The sequence below is a fragment of the Amblyomma maculatum genome, chromosome 5, assembly GCF_055883805.1.
Source record: "Amblyomma maculatum isolate TAMU_Amacu chromosome 5, ASM5588380v1, whole genome shotgun sequence".
Lineage (NCBI taxonomy): Eukaryota > Metazoa > Arthropoda > Arachnida > Ixodida > Ixodidae > Amblyomma > Amblyomma maculatum.
Window position 1 is genome coordinate 146834330 of NC_139348.1, and position 8055 is coordinate 146842384.

General features: G+C 45.2%; 1 protein-coding gene across 4 annotated transcripts in view; it reads right to left on the reverse strand.

Moving 5' to 3' along the window:
• Positions 1-5472, reverse strand: part of LOC146189872 (GTP-binding protein Rhes-like) — a 63648-nt gene extending 58176 nt beyond the window's left edge. For 2 of the 4 annotated variants that reach the window (XM_084604630.1, XM_084604629.1), the window contains exon 1: positions 5123-5472. The gene's annotated coding sequence lies outside the window, so the exon portion shown is untranslated. The remainder of the gene's footprint in view (positions 1-5122) is intronic. The other 2 variants (XM_084604627.1, XM_084604628.1) reach the window with 1 other exon arrangement.
• Positions 5473-8055: the final 2583 nt, after the last annotated feature.

Below are 8055 nucleotides of genomic sequence, written 5' to 3' on the forward strand. Positions count from 1 at the left end.
CTTATTATTCTTCCGTGGCATCGAATCTGTCTCCCGAGCCTTAACACCAGCCATCTTTCTCTCTACACAGCGTTTGTTGTTAACGTTTTTTTTTTTCTAATTTACTTCATGACTCGAACCCTCATTCCGAACCAAACACCGCTTGAAGAATGCCCTGAGTATAATTCGCCTCAATCGCGTCAGGCGGCGCACAGGAATCTCACCTCGTTAACAGTCTTTCCTCAGCATGCGACGAAGAACAGCCAAGAATGCACGTGTCGACAGTAAACGACGGAGCGGAGAGGCCGGAGATGTTATTTGATTTTGACCTGAAGTAAAAACGACTGCACGCCTCGACACGTGAGCGAATAGGTGTCTAAAGCGTGCCCAAGGGATGCGTGTCACGTGAAGCGTGTCGGCAGCGCTAAAAGAGGAGGTCGGCCGTTTAGGAATTCCGCCGTGATTAAAATGTCAAATAAACGCGGATTTCCGTCCCGACAGCTCAGCCGCGTCGCTTTCTAAATAAGAGCATTGCAACGAATGCATCTTTCGAAATGTTTGGAGCCAGTGCCCCGTCTCGACTGTCCCACGTGGCGACCTTTGAATGCTGTTGCTACGACCTTTCTTTTGAACCGTAACAATGCTGAGGCTTCTGTGTTCCGATTCACCGGCGGAAACAGCAAATAAGAACAGCTAGGTGTGGGTTTGTGTGTGCGGGTGGGGGGGGGGGGGGGGTGCTGTTTCGCATTAGACCAATAAAATGTGGCTTATAACGGAGCAATAAACTCGCTTGCCTGCGTTGTTTTTTTGTTTTTTTTTTTTTCATTTTTTTCTTGTAGCGCTGGCAAGACGGTGTAAACTTGTATATGTCAAAAGATGTTTTCAATAAATGGCAAATCTCATTATATACTACGGATTCCCAAGATTACAAACAGCAACATTATTAGTCATGGTTGATTAATTTCTACGAGGGCGATGTCTTTAACCCTATTTAGGGACGGCTGACGACATCGACCTTTCTTTCTTTTTTTTATTTTGTGCATGTGCAAGACATACTATTTTCTTTGAGCTGAAGTTATTCACAATGAACAGCGTGTAGAAATCATGCACAGTTGAAGATGGAGAACGAACAGGATCGACGATGACAGCTTCCCTTTGTATATTTGCCTTTATATTTTCTTGTGCTGTCACTTTCGAGTTTTAATTTTTTTTTACAGTCACATGACATGCAATAAACGCACTTTTCAGCCTTTTACAGGCTTCCATAAAGAAGGATTAAAAATATAATCTTCTAGGTGCGATCAGATATTGCGGTTGTGTTTATGGAGCAGTGAAGATAGTTAGCCGAAGGCCTTTCCTGGGTGAAAATTATGGAAATGGTATTTTATTTCACAAAATCTCAGAAAACTGAGAATAAGTTTTTTGTTCTTTATTTTAAGGTCTAACATCTCAAAGCTACTAATTATGAAGAATGAAGCACTGGAGGGCTTCGGAAATTTCTGGGGTTTATTAAAGTGCACTGACATCTCACAGAAGAGAGGCGCCTTATTTTCGGCCTCCAAAAAGCGGCCACTACTCCGGGATTCAATTCTGCGTCCTTGGGTTCAGCAGTCTAAGGCCCTAACCAGTGAAACACCACCGGAACTTAAGGGTAGTACGCTAACTAAGAATTGTGTAGATGGATCAGGCAAAATAAATTTATCATTTTTAGCGATTCTTTTGCGTTTGAATCTTGTACATCAGTCCAAACGGCATGAACAGCGTAGACGAGTCGCCCGAGTCTCTAGCAAGAGTGAGGTAAGAGTGGCAGCCGCGCGAGCTTCACGAGCTTTCGAACCAAGCGGAAGACACTTGGCTTTGTGATGATATTAATGAAACAATGATATTAATAATGGAGGACGACATATCTGCCATGTCATTTGCGTCATTAGTTAAATATGCGAATTCAGCCACGCATTATATGTGCAGGTGTTCGGTACAGAGAATAGAGTGCCGATACCGAGACCAAGTAGCTAGAAAAAATTTCTTTTAGGTCAGACCAAGACCTAAATGTTGTCCTCGCGAGAAAAAGGGTAAGTTTTCGTCTTGCACAAAAAACACCGACTTGGCATTACCGGCGGATGCTTGGGATCTGCAAAGTGCGCTTTTTTTAATACAGAGCAAATTAATGCGGCCAGCCAAAAGGATGGAGTCAAAAGTAGCCAATATAAAAATATATCACTCTCTTCCCGTCCACCGCTACCTTTGTTATTAAGCGTGCAGACAACGACTGGCAGTGGCTTATATACCTTTCCGTTTCCTCTTAAACGTTTCGCAAATTGCAAAACGGTAGGTATGTGCCCACTAAAAAATTTTACACAGATATAGATAAACTGCCGACACTAAAAAAAAAAAACGAAAAGATAAGAACATGTGGTACTACTTCAAGATAGAATAGTGCTAAAAAGGCATTACTGAAAAAAAAAAAATGAAACGAGATATACCTCGCAAGTGCAAAGTACTGCAAATATTCCGCCTTCAGGCAGCGTGCCATTTAAAAAGGAGCTGAAAAAATGCGTAAACATTTATGCGTCAGGCGTCTCCATATGTAAAAAGAAAGATCGCTAACATAGATTAACGCCGAGGACATTATGCCCGAACGAGCGCAACGGGAGTAATCAAAAATCGAAGATCCGCCATCTTTGAACTACAATGCATCAGCGCACTGCACCGTCGTCAGGGACACCCCGGACGCCTCTCGATAGCAACAAAAAATAATCGGCAGGAGGTCAGTCTGGAAAAAGCAATAATTTTGCTCAGCCTTGTACGCCTTGCTAAGAGGCGCTTGCATGACATGAGAGGAAGCGACATATGTTTATTTCTTTTGCTAACGTGTGCTCCAATGATGGCAGACATACCATACCAAGCACTTAGTTTTGCAGAACAGTAAACTGCGATAAATGGTCGTAGCAGGGACGTATTCAATATTTGCAATGCATTATAGCATTCCGCGGCGCCCAAATGTTACGTTTTTCAGACATTGCAAAAAAAAAAAAAAAATCAGGGTGAATCAATAAAGATTTCAACACCACTGGGTTCGAGGACACGAAAACACTCAATGTCTTTTTGCAAGACCGCGGCATCCTATATCTTATTCTGCAAGTAGCGCCCGAACGATTATGAATTTTTATGATGTTAATTTCTTCGAAGCTTCAGGGCCATTTTTAGTTAGTTTGAGACTCCAGGGCACGTATTCTGAGTTTGAGGCGTTATCGTGAGTGTCGCCATATCCCCGACTTCGAGTCACCTGATTGGTGGAAACGATGGAAAATGATGTTCTCACCTCTTCCGGTTCTGCAGTGGCAACACCAAGTTCCGGCGTTTCGACCAATCAGATGACTTGAGGTCACGTGAGATATCGACATTTTTATAACGACGCAGACTCGGAATACGGGCCCAGTTTAGTTGCAAGGCTCCTTGGAAGCGTAATAAACACTGCGTCTTACTACTTTTCAACGGCTCCTGAAGATGACCAGCTTTCAAGAACTTTGGCGCAATAAAAAATGCTACGTGTAAACATTCATCAGCATTTTGGTTGGAACGAAGGTAAATTTTCCAAGCATATTTTGCTGCGTCTAGCAAACATCTGTGCTTTTGTTGGAGAAAGATGAAACACTAATTTATCAGTTACTGCTGCACACTTGTGTTCCATTATAAGAAACCTAAAATCAAACTACATTTGCAATGAGTTACTGACAGCTCTCAAAAGCGTTAATAATGCTGTATGCAGGTGCTCTTGATAATTTTGCACAGTTAATGCAAACGCACTGCAGAGACGCGCACTACAAAGGACAAGTGTATATGCATGCTCGTTTTTTTCGTCTACCATACCTGAAACAAAAATTGCTTTAAAACATTTATCGTTTCAAAGGGACCCGAGAAACCTTAGAGGAACACCCCGGAAATTTCCGCCCATTAATCTTCTTTAAAATGTATTGACATCACATAGAAGACAGGTGGCTTATTTTGCCTCCGTCAAAAAGCTGCCGTTGTGGCTTGAATTGAACCCACTTAATTACATTCAGCAGCCGATCACCCCATCAGCTCAGCCACAGCGGCGAGGCGCTGTTAAATTAGGTATGCCGCTAATCGGCTATAGATGACTACTTCGTAAGTGCATTTTTCTTAAAGGATATTTTCTCTTAACAGAAAACTCGTTTTAGCTAACACACGATCAGCAGCAACTCCTGGTTACATCGACCACTCGAGAACGTGCTACTGTAAAACTTACTACACTTTGAACTTCCCTTACACAAATATTAGTTAGTGCAAAATATTTCACCATCCTAAAGTTTAACGAGCGTGCAACTAACAAACTATTCGACATCGGTGCACCAGCGCCCGATTGCAGCACATATTGCTCGGCTTTGGGTTTCTCTGTAGCTCGTGTATTTAGGGGTAGTGTACAAAAAAAAAAACGCATTAAGCTGCCGTATATCCGCGCTAATTAGGTAGTAATCGTTTCTGCAAGGCGCATCCTGAAAGAATGCCTCCTATCAACCGTCGCGAGGCTCAAAGCACGCCTCTCCGAATTTGGTTTTCTCTTCTTCGTTTATCGTACGAGTGCAGCTGTTGTGCAAGCAGTTCGTCTTCGCTTGCAAAGAAAGTGCACGCACAACGGGTTGCTCAAACTTGCCTGCCTGCAAGCTGAATCCTTACAAATTTCAGTGCTGTCGACCCGAAAAAAAAAAAGCAACTAAAAACAAGTAAACAGCCGTTAGCGATGTATTCAGACGGTGAGGTCCGTGGAAGCAATGCGACGCCGGCACCTGTAGATATTTTGCAGCTGCGGAAAGAGACCAGTCTTACGGCTTAAAAAAACAGATTGCTGCTGCAACGCACACTTTTGTTTGGGAGTTTCGTAGGGTTTTGAATAAAAATAAAATTGACCTTGTGTGAGACAGCTGGTGTAGCATTCGATGGTTGGTACAGAAAAGAAAAAAAATAATACTTTGCAATACGCTAAAGATGGCTGAAGTTTCTCCTCATAGTTGAATCTAGAAGAAACCACTAGCTTCCCTTGCATCGTCGTATAAGCGGAAATCAACGTTACATGCATGGAAATAAAAGAGAAAAGCTTTGTGCAAAATGCATCAAGACTTACATTTTTGCTGCTGGGCCAGTCAGGCTGTCAGTGCCGACGCAGATAGCTGCACGGAAAGACGTGGAAATGTTTTGGTTCCGTCCTCAACTGTTCCAGTTTACAAGTCCACGAATGCACAGGGCGGACTGTTCTTTCACCGTAGAAGACGATTCCCGCGAATTTGCACCCGGTACCAGTCCTTTATCCGTCTGCACATGCTTCCGAAGCAGCAGGAGCAGACGACATAGCGGTGCGCAGACGACGACGTCAACGACAAGCGGCGGCGAACAAAGAGCGTGCAGGCGGTGGAGCACAGACCGCGAGGAGCGCCCACGATCGTTGCGCGTTGGAGACAGAACTCGACTCACTCGGAGCCGGCGCTTTTCTATGCGACGCCATGCGGCCCGGGGACTGCCCCTGGAGAAAGGGCGATAGGAACCAACACGGAGGAGAGTACGGCCAGCGCGGCAAACTCGCAGATAGAGAGATAAGTGCAGGAATCAGAGGGGAGGAGGCTGGAGCGGGAGAGGATGGCTCGGAGGCAAAAGAGTAGGGAAGATAGAGGGATTGAAAAAGAGAATGAGAGGAGAGTCGGCGGCGGTGAACGGGTGAGACAGCGGCCAGCGCCTCCCGACGGGTTTCGAGCGAAACCGCGGCTGCCGCCGTTGCCGGAGTCTCCTCCGCTCCGCTGTGCTCCGCGGCCGTTCTCCAGACCGCGGGCTGTTGCTCTCGGTAAAGTTTCGAACACATCATCACGTGGCCGTTGTCAGAGCGCTTCGGGAATATTGCGGGAGCTATCGGTTGCGCGCTTGTCCTTGGCTGCGCCTTTGCAAGCCCTCGCCACCTGAGTACACTTTGCAGGCGGGCAGGAAAGTAATGGGAATATTTGCAGAAATATATAGCCTACCTACCTAGGAGCCACCGGGTTCGAACGCCGGTAACCGGGAGACCAGGATGCAAGAGCGATAGTGTTTCGGGACGTCTGGGAAAGGAGCCGGCGGGCAAAGATGAAAAAACGCCCTGGGCTGTTGCCGGGCAAGCGCGATTTCCCGAAGATTGCATTCTTCTCGGAGATTGCCTAACTTTGTTTCGACTGACCCCAGTTCCTTTGCCTGAGTTATGCACTACGTAGCAGAAAAAAGCTGGGAATGCTAAGGGGAATTCGGCATTTTTACAGTTCTTGCTTCAAGACTCAGTGCGGTGCACCCTTGAAAGCGTGCACCACCGCAACGTTGGTCATGTCGTGGAGAAACCCTCGCTGTAGGCCAGGTAGTACTCGGCGGCCGGCCGGTTTTATGCCGCATCCGCGCGTCCGTGATCTGTTTTTAGTTAATCTTCAATAATTTGTACTATATAACACTAAAAATTGTTCATTATTGTAGACTGGGTGTTTCACAGGGTGTCTGGGGGTATCAGAGACTTTAGGTGTTTAGTGGGAGGTTGTTTGCAGGGCCGAGCGTGGAGCGCTGAAGAACGCTTCCTATCTCAACAGACAGGACCTGGTTATGATGAATGAATAAAGAGCAAGTTTGAACGCTCCACAGAAATAAAGGCTTTTCATTTATTCATTGCAGCACATAAACGCGTAAGCGCATAGAAAACTAAAGGTACAAAAATACCACCCGTATATTCGGTCCAAATTTTATGCTTTTCTTCGAATAGCAGAACTCGAGGAAAGGAACAACTGCTCAACCGCTCACAGTTGAATCGCACGACACTGAAGCATCACGTGTGTTTGCAGTAAGAAACAATAGAAATTGCGGGAATCGTGTAGACTTGGCATGAAACCTATTTAAGGTGTCAGCACATGGGCAAGGCTGCACTATCATATGGTGAGACGTTAGATGAGAAAATGGAGACTTTATGGTCACTTATGAGGCTAAATGCAAAATGTGATAAGATTCAGAACAGCTTTAAAAAACATCTGAAGGTGCCCTTTAAAACTGAAATAACTGCCAAATTTGTCTTACGCTTGCAGCGATTTCCGACACCGCATATACATACGTGGAGGCTAACCAAGAGGGTTCTACTTAAGTTGAGGACGACTCAGAGGGCTATGGAACGAAAAATGGTAGGGGTAACATTAAGAGATAGGAAGTGTGCAGAGTGGGTCAGAGAAATAACTCAAGTTACCGACATTCTAGTGGAAATCAAGAAGAAGAAATGGGCATGGGCAGGACATGTAGAGCGAAGAAAGGATAACAAATGGTCGCTTAGAGTAACAAATTGGATTCCAAGGAAAGGGAAGCGTAGCAGGGGGCGGCAGAAAGTTAGGTGGGCGGATGAGGTTAAGAAGTTCGCAGGGGTCAAGTGGATGCAGCTAGCCCGGTACCGGGTCAATTGGAGAGATATGGGAGAGGCCTTCACCCTGCAGTGGGTGTAGTCAGGCGGATGATGATGATGATGATGATGATGAGGCTAAATGCAAAATGTGATAAAATTCAAAACACTTTTCAAAAAGATCTGAAGGTGCCCTTTAAAATTGAAATAGCTGCCAAATTGGTCTTACGCTCGCAGCGATTTCCGACACCGCATATACATGCGAAGAAAAAAAAGCAAGGTTAGAGCACAACCACCCCCAGGAGCAGTTTATGTATAACCTCCCACAATAGAGACTTTACTTTTGACACATCGAATTAAGCACAGTTTTTCTTATTTAGTCTGAATTGCCTTTGCATGGAAAGAGTTCTTACACAGAAAAGCTCAGATGAGCTGCGCTCGTTGCCTTTGTGCCAACGCCTGAAGGAATAGCGGATAAAATTCTTCACAGAACAAAAAGAAAAGAAAGACCATCTTGCAACTTTTGCGAAAACATGCCCATTCCTGGAGACCCTGTAAAAGAAAGGACGTAACCTTACAATGCCAATAGTTGCTGCTCCCGGGCCGGACCCGTAACTCCATTTGTGCCCGAGCCGCAAAGTGCTACTAAAGCCAGGATTCTAGTACACCAACAT